The 14774-nt window shown below is 37.2% G+C and overlaps 1 protein-coding gene across 4 annotated transcripts in view; it reads right to left on the reverse strand.

Moving 5' to 3' along the window:
* The window catches only part of ROBO4 (roundabout guidance receptor 4), a 1497877-nt gene that overhangs the window by 967304 nt on the left and 515799 nt on the right, over positions 1 to 14774 (reverse strand). The window lies entirely within an intron of this gene.

Genomic DNA, 14774 nt, shown 5'->3' on the forward strand with positions numbered 1-14774 from the left:
TGCCAAAGAAATCCACTTCCCTAAACAAGGAACATTTCACTATCCATGCTCAAAATAACACTGTTATTGAGGTCATTCCATATGCAATACTATTAGGCATCATCATAGATGAAAACCTGACATTCGACCTACACATTCAAACCAATATTAAAAAAACACACTAAAAGATGGGCATCTTCCTTCTACCATCTCTTCTTTATGGGGCAGCTCTCCAAACCAACATCCAGGCCTCACTACAATCTAAACTAGCCTCGTGCTACAATAACATCACTAACATTGTTACAAATGTAAAAGGGTCATCCCATCACTGCTCATCACTACACCAACTAAACTGGTTAGAAGTCACACATTATCTCCCACTTATTCAATTAACCACACCACACACAATTGTATATAAGCCATCTAACTGCCCTGCTTTGTCTTCTCTTCTGACACCTTAGCATCCAAATAGACCTCTCTGATTCAATAACCAAATGCTCCTAAATGTAGACAAAACTAACTGGGCTGCTGGTCAGATGCAAGGGTCTATATTATATTCTCGAAAGCCAACAATGTCGAATCTGACATTGTCGACACGAGAATATCGAACGCTCAGAAACTCGAGTGTGTAAATGGAAATCTCCGTAAGGGGAGATTCCATCTACTGCAATGTAGTGCGGTCTCGGAGTTGGTATATTTAAGTAGCGGGGAGTGTGGGGTCGCAGGGGAGCTTGCCCCCCCCCCCTGCATTAGGCTACTTTTTTCTTTTTTTGTCTTTTTATAAGGTTGATGTTTGAAGACATCGACCATATGGTGTCAACCATATATTGTTCGATGTTTTCAAATGTCAATCTTATAATATAGACCGAGATGCAATACTCCTTTACAGTTGCAAAATTTTAGAACACTCTTCCACCAATAATAAGGTCTACCAGCAGTACACCTCTCTTTAAGAGATCCCTCTATGGGACTCTACTATTACCTGCTCTTCTAACTTCCTCTCACACCTCCAAAGCATAATCCAAGAAGCCTTCACCTCTACTGAGACCTGGTTGAAAAACATCCAACTCTTAACCCAGACAAATGCTGCACCTCCTATAACCTGATTTCTCCCTTCTACCTCTACCTTCCCCCTTTCCCTAATTTCTCTGTTGCACTGCTCTATATATCTCTAGCCATTATTTTTACTATTCCGCTGTACTTTATGCCATATCTACTCACTTAGACTTAATCTTAAGAATTTGTACTTGCCCAAATAACAGACTGTGTATCAGACATCTAAGCTACACATATGGTTAACCTACTATCTTAATTCTGCTGTATCCCAACTAGCAATTAGTCTAACTGTCTAAACCTTCAATCTAGACAGTGTCATCTAACATCTTGCCCAGATTTCACTCCATGCTGTGCTTATTACCAACTGCATTGCATGCTCACAAACAATATAATCTGGTTGATTCATTGCATCACTTAGTAGCTATGATCTAATTTGAAATACTACATGTTGCTCTGAATGTATTCTATGTTACATATTGTATGTGTACTATATTATATATACTATGATCAAGTTCTCCATTGTATTATACTGTATTGTATCTCTGCATGTTGCACAGAATGTATACTATGGTGTATATTGTTTCTGTACTGTCTGTTTTATATTATACTGTTATGTACTGTGTATTATTACATACTTTGTATCAGAGTGAGGAGCTTTTCTCCCCAGTCCTCCACTGAAAATGGGCTCATTTTGACCCACTTGACTATACTGGTAAACAAATGCAAACAAATAAATAAGTTAGTCCTTCATACAAAACTATTAGGTATAACCATCGACAACAACCTCAAATTTGACCTCCATATACAACATAAAAAAAAAAAAAACTCACCAGAAATTTGGAATGCTATATAGACACAAATACTACCTAAATAACTCTACCAAAACTGCCTGTACCAATACTTACCGGCTACTCTCTCTCCTTTATGGATCCCCTGTTTTCATCAACTTACAAGCCATACTGATAACTAAACTAGAAACCGTTATAACAAAATAGCCACATTTGCTATCAATGCCCTTTATCATTCCTACAACTGCACTGCTCTTATTCAACAACTAGCCTACCTTCACCTGGTAACAACTCACAAAATTAAACATAAACCTACTACCTGTCCAGCCCTTTGCCTCCACCCCTACCAACACAATAGTTCCCTCTGGTCAGAAGATAAACTCCTGTCTCTACACAAACCAAACAAATCAGCTGATGAAAGCCTGTACTCCAACTTTGTCACAAAAAATGGAATTCGTTGCCCTGTTCCAAGAGACCTAATTCAAGCCTGCCTACCTGTAAACATCTACTCTCAAGAATGGCTCTGCTCACACACTAACGTCAGCTAAGCCTCCTCCAAACATCCCACCCTGTCTCTGTCCTTCCTGCCTTCCATATCTTCCCCAACCACTGCTCCATTTCTCATCATTTTACATTTACTCTCCTTTCCCATTTGTCTCAATATCCTCTTTTTCTATAGCTCTCCATACTCTTGTCTATTTTATTTCCCTTTGCTTTGCATTCTGTGCAGTTAACCTTCTCTCTTCTTTTCTCTCCATAACCCACTCTTCCTGTACTCCTTCTTTTTACCACATTTTTTTTTTCATTTTTTTTCCTTTCTCTCTGATCTTACTAACACCTAATATTCATATTCATTTTCCATTCTCAGAAAAATAAATGTATATGTATTTGATATGAACTCTTTAAAGGCTCTACCAAAACAATGTTCAATATTTTTCTAGTTATTGTACAGTATCCTGATTTTTTTCTCTTTAATTTCCTTACCATATTGTTTTATATTCATTTTATATTACATAATCTTTGTCTAAATATTTTTGCAAATATTTTATATAGCAATATTAGGAATATTGTAGCTTTTCTTCCCAGACCTCCACTGAAAATGAGTGCCTTATCTGCTAGATGGACTTTTCATGTAAATAAATGTCAAATAACTATATATAATATAATATATATATATATATATATATATATATATATGTATATGTGTGTGTGTGTGTGTGTGTGTATGTATTCAGGTCATCTAAAGTAACACCTAGCAGCTAACAATGTGTGACCCTTGAATCTGTGCACTGAGTGAGAGATGTATACATGGTGGCTTTGCAGAGGTAATTTAAGAAGATACTAAATCGTAAGGGCCCTAACATAAATCCTTGAGGTGTCACAGCAGTGACTGGAAGGACGTTTGATACAGCAGACTGGCATGTTATGGTTGATCTTTTTTCATGAAATAGCTGATAGATCACTGGAGACTGGTGTGTAGGAGACCTATAGGCTGTAGTTTTATGAGCGGTTTATCATGTGGGACAGTGTCAAAATATTCAAGAACAGTGAAGAAACCGTTATACCAATGTGTCTATGAAAGCTGATGCTATTGGCAAAGCCCAGGAGGCCAGTTGTGCTGTGATTAGGTCAAAATCCATGCTGAGTAAAAGAAATATACTGCTATCTGTGAGGTGTTGAAACAGTTGAGTAAGAATTTTGAGATGAGAGGAAGGCTAACAACTGACCTGTAGTTAATCTATTTGGAATCTAACAGAAAATGAGGTTAATCACATAATCCGAGTATTGTTTTTCATTTATATTAAGTATTCCCCTTCACTGCACTGTGATGGAGTTTGAGTAGCAATGGCCTAACTGATTTGTTTGAGTGACAGTATCACTACCATAGTTAGGGTGGTGGGGTATAAATGGCACTTGACCAAGACAAAAGCTGTTGAGGGGGGCACAACCAGCTTGTCAGAGCTCTCAGTTGGTCCTAAGTATAGTAACAGCAGTCACTGAAGCAGCTGTGGCTGATATTACAACTACTTAAATGACTGAGTTTATCTGCCTGCAGTGTTTGTGTGTGCGTGTGTGTGTGTGTGTGTGTGTGTGTGTGTGTGTGTGTGTGTGTGTGTGTGTGTGTGTGTGTGTGCGTGTGTGTGTGTGTGAATGTGTGTGTGTATGTGTATGCGTCAATAACTTTAACAAGAATTTTTTTGTGAACTTTGAAGGACTTTTTTTGCTGGAGAATGTTGATGGTCCCAAATGACCTAGCTATGCCGCTGGTCAGTCTTTTGCATATGTTCTATATGCTAAGTGTTATTATACTACCGGTTGTTGACACTATGGATTAAACTTGATAGCAGGAGTGTAAATTTCATTCTTCATATGGAGGACTTCATACAATTGAACAAAACTGGAAGAAGCTTAATATGGCTTTTTAACCCTTTCTGTGAATTTTATCCATGTGTACTACCACTGTATTATTAATAGAGACTGATTACATATTTTCTGTAGACAGTAAAGAGGGTGGGAACAAAAAGACGAACCACAGCTACTGAAGAGTTTTCAGTTAAAAACTATGCAAAGTACTGGTAGGCAAAACTTAAACTCACCACGACTGTTATCAGTAAAAGAAGCAAGACTTTATTTTAACAAAGGTAAGTGCTTTCGCGTATCTCCTGATAGCTTCTTCAGACCATGTATACAGTAAATGAACTTTCAGAGAATATATAGTGAAGATACATTCAAATTACTCAATTAATTTAGCAATAAAACAATCAACCCTTAAAAGGGAAACGCTTCAAGCAACATGACTATGCATGCTAAAAGCTTCATCTGAGCAAAACACTAGGTAATGTAAAACTTTTTCTATTTATAAAAAAATTTATAATTTAAAATTTAAATAAAAGCATTAATAAAAAGTATGTAAGAAATCTCACTGCTTCAAATTAAGGCATATGAAAACTCATATAAAATTCATATAAAATATGCCTGTGAAATCTTAATGCACGTTAAATATACAAACTAAACAGTACAAAATTCTACAGAATTCATAGGTTAAAGTCCCTGGATAAAAAACTTAAATATTTATGCATAATATTCAAACTATTCTATGAACAATCTTCTTATTTACTTTTAAACTATATTGCTATTTATAAAAACAAAGTAATGTATATGTATAGAATTTATAAAACATTTTCTAATTATAGGGCTTTGTCTGCAAGAAAAATGTAATACTGTAAATCCATGCTAAAATCAGTTTAAAATCAGGTTCCATGTTATAAATATGTATAAATATATATAACAATTAGATGAATGATTAAATGAATAGAAATATATGTATAGATAAATAAATAAATATGGATAAATACATATACAACTATTCATCTGCGTGTATTCAAAAAAGATCTTAATGAGACACAGGCATTAAGTCCAGGGGGATAATGACCTTTTAACCTAAGGATCCATTTCAGTTCCTTCAACTCTAATAAATTCATATAATCACCACCTCTGGTGTTCGGTTCTACTATTTGTAATACTCTAAACACAAAGGTATGACCAGGGAAAAGTTGGATATGCTTTGCTAGAGCATTAAGCTCATTTTTATTTTTGATGTCATATTGATGGTTATAAATGCGATTTTTCAACTTCCTCTTTGTCAGGCCTACGTAGAACACTGAACATTGTTCACAGGTGGCCAGATATATTATGCCTGTGGTATCACAGGTAGCCTGGAATCTAGGTACAAATGTATAGGAAAGATCTGGATGTATGAATTCTTGTTTTTTAGTTAGATACTTACAATAATTGCAATGGTTGCAAGGAAACGTACCAAAATTATTCCTTAAATGTATTATATCAAGTCTTCCATTATTTGCCTTATCACATAAAAGTCTTTTTAAATTCTTGTTGTTTCTATAGATAAAGTGAGGGTTCTTACCTACTAAATTCAAAGTATGGTCATCTATTAATAAAACTTTCCAGTTATTGGCAATAATTTTCTTAATATTTACACTATCATTGGTGTAAGTAGTCACAAAGCTCACCCTCAGATCTATGCTTTTTTTATTTTCATTTGCATGAGGAGGAAAAAATGAGTGTTTGTATTTAGTTGCAGTTCTAGGTGTTTCTGCTCTATCTAAAACTTGCCTTCTGATATTCTTTACTAACTCTTGATCATAGCCTCTATCTAAAAATATTTTTTCCATTTTGTCAGCCTCTATTAATAGATCCATGTTGTCTTTACAAATCTTAGAGAGTCTAATAAACTGACTTTTAACTATCCCACTGAAAACATGACGTGGGTGCATGCTGTCATAACGTAAAATTGTGTTTCTCCAACATAATTTTCCATACAATGTTGAAGTCAGTATACCATCTCTAATATCTAGAGAGACATCTAAAAAACATACCGAGTCAAAAGAAGTTACTGCTGTAAATTTGAGAAAATTTGTCGTACTTTCAAGATAATTTTTAAATAAATAGAATTCTTCTATGGAACCATCCCAAACAATTAAAATGTCATCTACAAAACGTTTATAGACTAGAACTTTGCTAAAATAAATACTTGTAAAAACATATTCCCTTTCCCAGTGATATAAGACTAGGTTTGCGTACGTATTCGCACAAGGGGTGCCCATGGCTACCCCAGATACTTGTAAGTATAGGTTACCTTCAAATGATAATACATTATTATTTAAAACTAAATCTAATAGATGACATATTAAAATTTCCTGATTCCTGTCCACAGAAGGAAAGACTTGGAGTACTTCTCTTATTGCTTGTATCCCTTGATCATTAGGGATAGAAGTAAAAAGACTTTGAATGTCCATAGACACTAATAAATGTTTACCTTTTATAAGAGGTGTCTCTAATGTATCTAAAGCTGATAATAGCTGATAAGTGTCTTTAAGGATGCTCGGGACCTCATTAACTAAAGGTCTAAGTGTGTCTTCTAAATATATAGAGATATTTTCTGTGACCCACTTTTCACTAGACACAATTGGACGCAAAGGAGGGGGAAAGGTACCTTTATGTAGTTTTGGTAAACCCTTGATGATTGGAACAACTGGGCTATCATTAAGTAAAAACTCATAAAGACTAGGTGATAACTGACAACACATAAGTAGATCATATGAGTCGTCTTTGATAGCATTAATGATTCCTGAGAGCTTTCTTTGATCTATCCTTAAATAAGTCGCATCATCATTTAACATGTCTAACATCAGGGTTTGATAATTCTCAGAATCAAACAGAGCAATACCACCGCCCTTGTCTACTGGTCTCAATACAATAGAAGAATCATTAATCAGCTTATTTAAAGACAATCTAATATCTCTAGACATGTTAAAATACAAACATTTTCTTTCACCGCTAAAGAAATATTGGTATAAATCTTGTTCGCACATTTTTATAAAAGATTCAACATGTGCTGGCATTGGAGGTGTATAAGAACTTTTCTTTTTGTGGAAATGCAAACCAGATACATTCTCAGTCTTATGTCTTGAAGCGTCTGTATAAAAATATAGCTTTAGAGCAACTGCTCGCCCAAACAAGCATAAATCAATAAGTATGTCTGATAAAACACTGCCCTGTGAAGGGACAAATGATAGTCCTTTGTTTAACAAGTCTTGATCATTTTTAGAAAGTACATACCTTGACATGTTAAAGAACAATGGTTCTAATGTTTTTGTCTCCTTCTCTGATACGACGCGTTTTCTCCCGAAAACGTTCGTTTCCTGGTCTCCCAACTGCCAAGACGTTCGCGCGTTGAAGCTTGCTTCCTTATCGGAAAGGGTAAAAAACGAGAACTATCCTGGACATTCTGTTTTGGTATGGCACAGTAAAGAGGGTATTTTTTTAAACTTGATGTAACTGAAACCTGTATCAGTTTCAGATCTCAGCTTAACTCATTACAGCTGAGTAACGTCTCCAGGCGTTTCTGCAGTTACAGCCTACTGCACCTCTAGGCGTCAAATATTGCCTGTTCATATTTGCATTAATAATTCTAAAACCATGCTACATACAAGGTGTCAGAATATTTTATCTTGAAGCAAGCATGATGGCAAACACAATTGTATTGATATATGACCTCTGTCAATTAGTATTTCTTAGAATTGTAAGGTGATAACTTCATTTTTTAAAGGCTGAAGCCACACCCACTTGGAGTTAAAGGGACACACTTAAAAGAGCTCTACTGGAGGGAATGAAGCAAGCTGGTAGCTTATTCAGTTAGCTGGGCTTTTAATAATAGACATTGTATATTGACAGGCATCTTATTATAGTCTAAAAATGTACTCTAAATATTAATACTTAGAGTCAGGGCAGCGTGTGCATTAAATGTGCACCTGACTGCTGTTTCAGACTATGATATGCAGTTTGTAAATATTTTAGTTTAGTTAGGATTTCTATGCTAATTAGTTGTTTTGTACATAAGGGTTTGGTCTCTAACTAGCCAACAATGAGGAGTTCCTAGTATCTCTGCCTTGATTGTCATATTGCTGATATTGGAGCATAAATTCATCCACCACAGTGGGTATCAGCATGTTGGAGGCAGAACAAATCAAATAATAAATATGATTATATCATCCCTACACTTCAAGGTTTCAGATGATGCAGGAATCTAGACAATGTATGTGGGTTTATATCTGTTGCATGTTATACTGTTTTACAGCTGTTGCAGCTCAGGAATCTGGGATTGTCACAAACCAGCACTGATACACTACCATGCTTCTGTATGCTTTAACAGGTAATTCATTGTATGGGTCCTCCACCATGGATGTCAGTATGGCTGCTGTTGTAGAAACATGAGAAACTGATGATGATGGCAGCCAAAGCATGGAGCAGTAGACATACCATCTTCCCCTTCCATAGACATTGCTCAATTATCTGTGCAATATCAACCATCAGACCCAGGTGAACAGAACATAACAGCAGTTGTATGACAAAGCAAGCTACAGTACACCCTCATCCCATTATACTCAGGAAACAGTACATGCTGGAGGCTTCAATAAGTACAACTAAATTAATTTTGGAAAGGAGGGGTGGCAGTATGGGGTAGTGTGCTGGTAACTGGTCAGACCTTGGTTTCAGCTCCACATCTGAGCTGAGTGTTTCTGTGGCTTTTATACAACAGATATGCAGGGCAGTCATACAGGTATAGGTTGATGGCACCATGATCACTGCAAACCTGATCAGTGTAGTATTTGGACTGTGTGATGGCATCAGAGAAAGCTTTCCCTATTTAGGAAGTGGTTTTGAAAGATGCAAGGAGATGGAGTCTATGTACTCCAGGGGTCTGTGGGTTACTGCAGTGTAGGAGTGATGGCCCTCTTCCATCTGCAGTGTAGAAACCTACCATGGTATAATTAGAGGAGGCTCTAGGTCCCATAGTATCATGTCTTCCATGTTGATTGCGTGTGTTGAGGGCACTGCAGTCCACATGCATGTGAAGTCCATCATGTATGCGCAGGCATACAGAGTGTATATGCTGGGCATACTCATTGCATGGCTGTTCATTCTTAGTCATAGCACATAATTTTCTTTGATAGCTACAAATCATTCCAGTGATATTCCCCGGAGGAGACACTCATGCTGGAAAGAGATTTGCATGGTCAAAGTACATACTTACTGAATGCACCCTGGATATGTGACAGAAAAACAATCACACTTGCAAAATCTGCAGGGTCTATGTCTACCCATATGCCATCTAACCACCCATCAGCCACCTGTGCATACTCACTCCACACTGTTGACACCATTCCCTCCTTGCTCAGTCTTCCAAGTTTGTTACACACACACACACACACACACGCATGCGTACACACCTGCAGTTGTGGCCCTCCCCATCTGTGCCCAAAATATGAACCGAGCCCCACTCTCATTGCTTTGTTACCATGTTAGCTTTGTGTCTGAGATGCACCGTGGCCAGTTCATATACTGCACGGTATACCCTAGCTGTAGTATTCAATGAATCACTGTTAGTCTTGGTTATGTTTAATCTGACCCATTAGTTGTGAACATAATGGTGCCTCTTAATCAGTGACACAGCATATGGTGCTCCCCTTTGCTGCACATGGTCATCTCTTGCAGCTGTGTCCTCAATAGCCACCCTCAACATATCCTTCTCCATTAATGGCTCATGCAAATCCTCTTCGCTGATGGCAATATCCTGCTGTATTTGCCTTTGTACCAACATGTTGTATAACACTGAATGCACAACAAATATGCTACAGTTCAATAGCATTACTATGATGGGGTAAAGGTGGCAGCTGCCTCAGCTGCAAAGTGTTAAGGGTGTGATTGGCCAATCCTGCCTCAGGTGCAAAGTGTTAAGGGTGTGATTGGCCAATCCTGATCTTTAGCCTAGCTAAACTGAAGCATTGTACCATTCTGTGTGTGGCAGAAAACTACAGCAATTTAATGTAGCAAGCAGTCTGCTACAGTTTAAAAAAAGAATTTTTTTTTTTTTTTTTGCTCACTGAGAAGAGTGAAGAGAAAACTGAAATACTGTAGCAATTCCTATGTGGTAGAATTTTGTAGCAGTCTGCTACAGTTTAAAAGAAGAAAATAATTTTTATTTTTGCTCTCCAAGAAGAGTTAAGAACTTTTTTTGCCCTTCAGTTACAAGAAGAGCTTTATTGTTGTTTTGGAGGGCAGCTGGCAGTAAAACAGCTAGTTATACCTCTGGTGCAGGTTTCCACAGCATACAGCAGCATTTTTCCAGAAGTGTGTAAATGGACATTCATCATTTAGAACACACATTCAATGATGTTTTGGGTCTGCAATAGTATAGAGGTGTAGGCATTCTGTATCATGGTCTGTGGTAGCTGTATGTTTGTCAATAACCATGGCTGTAAGGCACACCTTATATTTACAATAAAATATCTCTAAGAAATATCATCCTGCATCATTCATATATGTGCAGATGTGGGAATTGTGGGCACTAGTTAAGCGGCATACTGACATGTTGTATACTATACCCTGTGAATTGCAGACCACCTGACAGTTGATGAAGTAGAATTTCTTACTGCTGATATACCACTGTCCCTGTAACCCAGCCTGTCAATGTGGGTGCAGTTGATAACATTAAAATACTTCAGGGAAAACAGAGTATGCTATAAAATGCCCACATGGTGGTGTTTCTCTCATCTGCCATAACTGGTAATGACACATGCTCCAGCCTTCTCCACATGCTTTAGCATGGAATCAAAAAACTGGTGTCCACGAGGCTGATGCCTGGGAAATAGCCACACTATACCCTGGCTGTTTGCTGAAAAATACCTGCAATAAATATTGTCAATGTTGCATAATCTCAGTGGAGTACTACATGTATTTCAAAAGCCTTCATGTGATGGTGGCACTTGTGTACCAATTCCTATACGGTATTCCTGTCTACATTACAGTGATCGACTATTCCCACATCATGCAGGGGATAATGTTTGGCATGATCAGTTCTTTTGGTGAAGTGGAACTTGACAAAATGTACCTTTGTGGCTACTGACTTGGGAGGACAGCCTCAAACATGAACATTTATGCTGATGTTTCTGCTACCCATAATATATTAATGTAGTCTCTGTTCACTACAATTTCATGGTGCAGAGCTGCATTGGTAGCCATGGTGGATGGTGCAATTTTTGTTTCTGAATCACTCTGCCATATTGTTTGCCCTCATTATCATGCTATTCATTTCCTTCTCATTATTACGGTCATTTGTATCACCCCACCCTGCGCACTTCTACTCATTGTGCAATGCTCCATTACAAATTGCACTTTTTGCTTCTGAATGCATGCCACTTGGCTGTGCAACAAATGTTTGTAGAACTTCCAACACAAAATATTTAAAGAAATTTTCACCTAAAAGTAAAAAAAAAATGTTATGATATTGTATGCATAACTAGTGCATTAGAATCACTCAAAGGGTTTCTTATATATTTATGTCTTACACCTCAAAATGGCCAACAAGGGCACTGGTGTGTCCTCTTCCCAGAATGCTGTTTGGGTTTCTGTAATTTGACACAGCCCATATGTCAATTGAGTTTTTCCTCCTTTTCATTACAATGATAATGCTATGAGTCATTGCCTTTTAGATGACTTATAAAAGCCCTGTCAAAATACCTTTTTAGCTGCTTTACTCTGATTTGTACTAAAACCGGTTAAAGCCTTTAATGGGCTGTTTATTTTTATTTTATTTTAATTTTTTTAATCCCAACGATCCACTTTCAGTCTCAGCCTGACTGAACATAGAGTATATTAATCACAGAAAACCAATAATGCAATAAACACACAGTTTAGTACAATAACTTGAAGGTAACATGAAAGATCTGTAAACAATTGTGAACAATCCAAAGCAACACTAGGACCTGTATACAACTACATTTACATGTTTACATCTTATGCAGTACAAATGTGGTAAAAAAATCAGGGGCTTGTTAAGTGGTAGTTGGTAAAACAATTCCAGATGATCTTCCCTCCATCATATTCTTTCCAGGTTTGAAAGTTGTTGGCTATACTCATTCATTATCGACTGATGGCTGTTGGCTCCATAAGTAATTAAGTCCAAAAAACCCAGCTACCTGTGATTTTGGATACTATGAATATATATATATATATATATATATATATATATATAAATACACAGATAAATATATTAAGATATAGATAGATATATAAATGTACTCATGTAATGCTTTAGCATAACTCATCTATGTTCTTCATTGAAAGATTTCCCTAGTATCTAACACTTTGGAAAAGAGTTTCACTTTAACTGTTTGCAGCACCTTGCTGTCTTCAAAGACATAGCTAGATTGTAGCTGGTGACCAACAATGTAAACTACAGACCCAAGCATTCAGGATGAAGCTCATTGCTCATGGCAACCAGGTAGCCTAGACAGGTCAGTTACCACAATGGTGAGAAAATGCAATACAGAGACAGCTATAGCCACAATGAGAAAGACCTCATTATTGACTCTTTAGTATCTTTGTTAAGTGAACTCTGACTAATACTACTTCCATCAAATCTGATAGCTGTGGTACTCTCCTTAGCAGCCCATTTACAATGCTGGCAAAGGCACCTCTCAACACTTAATCACAGACACACAAACAAACACAGATTCAGACACAGATGAATAAGCACACGCACACAAAAAGACCCCCCCCCCCCCACACACACACAGTCATGCAGCTTCAGTCAGACAAAATACATACATGTTCACACACTACCACATCCACTCTCACTTATCTGCTACATGGAAGTGGATGTGTGACTTCCATCTTTACAGATAGATTCATAGGTTCATAGATTAGTACTAAGCTAACTGCCTTTGCGAGCCATTTTAAGCTTAGCCAATTATCCCTCGTGAGACTCAAACCTTGCACCTTGTGTTTGTGAGGTTTGAACCTATGAACTACCACCTCTACTCTCACTTATCTGCTACATGGAAGTGGATGGGTGACTTCCATCTTTTGACTGTGTTCACTTTTTCCTCTACAAATGAAATTTTACACTAGCAAGTGATTCCCTGAATTGCTTGGTAGCATAAATTGGAAGCCACTGTCAATTTGAAAGGAGAGTACTTGGCTGATTAGCATTACATAGTCTCCAAGATTGCCGCATTACCAGTAATACCAAACTCCATGGAGAAGTGTCCATCAAGAGATTTAGTACAAGGGGGAAATGGTCATGTTAAGCCTTCCCTCTCATGGCAAACCTTTTTCTATTCCAGACAGACTCTTTGCTGTCTAACATAGCTTATGCTGGCTGAGACAAATTCCCTTCTGAAAAAAAGTGTGAAATTCAAGTAAGTAAAAAAGTGAAAGATGGGATGGGGCCTTCATTATTTTTGGCAAGGAAATAAACAGAAATTAATAAAAAAAATGAAAGGTGCTGAAACGTTTCTGAGCATTAACAAACAATGTGATATTATGAGGAGAAAGTAATTCAGGGAAAAGGTTAACTGCATTGAAGGTAGAATTATCCTTTAATTTCTTTGATTAACTGTACAGTGAACACATGTTCATCAGAAATCATTGCAACAACCAACTACAGATCATGAAGACGATGCAAACAAATACTCTACATTATACCATGACCCCCCCAAAACGTGCATGCTGATTGGACAGCGTGCACATTGTAAATCGAGTTATACTAATGGAAAAAGGTCCGGTCGCCCGGACTTTTTTCCATTAGTATAACTCTACTTTTAAAATACTGTCTCACTATGTTAAATGGGTTTAACATAGCGAGACAGCTTTAAAATAAGCAACGGAGATCTCCGTTGCTTATTTTAAAGCTGTCTCGCTATGCTAAACCCATTTAACATAGCGAGACAGGTTTTAAAAAAAAAGCAACGGTGAAAGCAAGATCTCTGTTGCTTTTTTTACTGTTTCGCTATGTTAAATGGGTTTAACATAGCGAGACAGTTTTAAAATAAGCAACGGACATCTCCGTTGCTTATTTTAAAACTGTCTCGCTATGTTAAACCCATTTAACATAGCAAAATAAAAAGCAACGGAGATCTTGCTTTCTCCATTGCTTTTGCCCACAGCTCTGATGTACTGCGCAGGCGTGCAGTACATCAGAACTGCCGCGGATGCCAGACATCTGCGGAAGGGCAGTAAACAGGCATTATACTATGCCATTATTTAAGAAAAGTAATAGTTTCTTTTCTTAAATAATGTCATGTTATAATAGCAATAACCCACGCCTGGGTGTGGGTAATGCTGTATTTACCCATGGTTGGCTAAACCACGCCAACCGTGGGTAAATCCAGCATTACCCACACCCAGGCATGGGTTATTGCTATAGGAATGCAGTCTTATTGCTTTAAAGTACTTTTTCCAATGTGATATTATTGATTGTGCACTAACAATATCCCTAACACTGAATGGCTTGAAATATTCCTTAAAACTCCATCTATTTGGTTTAGCTTTCTTATAATTTAATGGCACTAATGTATAATCATATTG

Source organism: Protopterus annectens, chromosome 8.part0 (assembly GCF_019279795.1).
Source record: "Protopterus annectens isolate FY-2018-M chromosome 8.part0, PAN1.0, whole genome shotgun sequence".
In the NCBI taxonomy this organism is placed as follows: Eukaryota; Metazoa; Chordata; order Ceratodontiformes; family Protopteridae; genus Protopterus; species Protopterus annectens.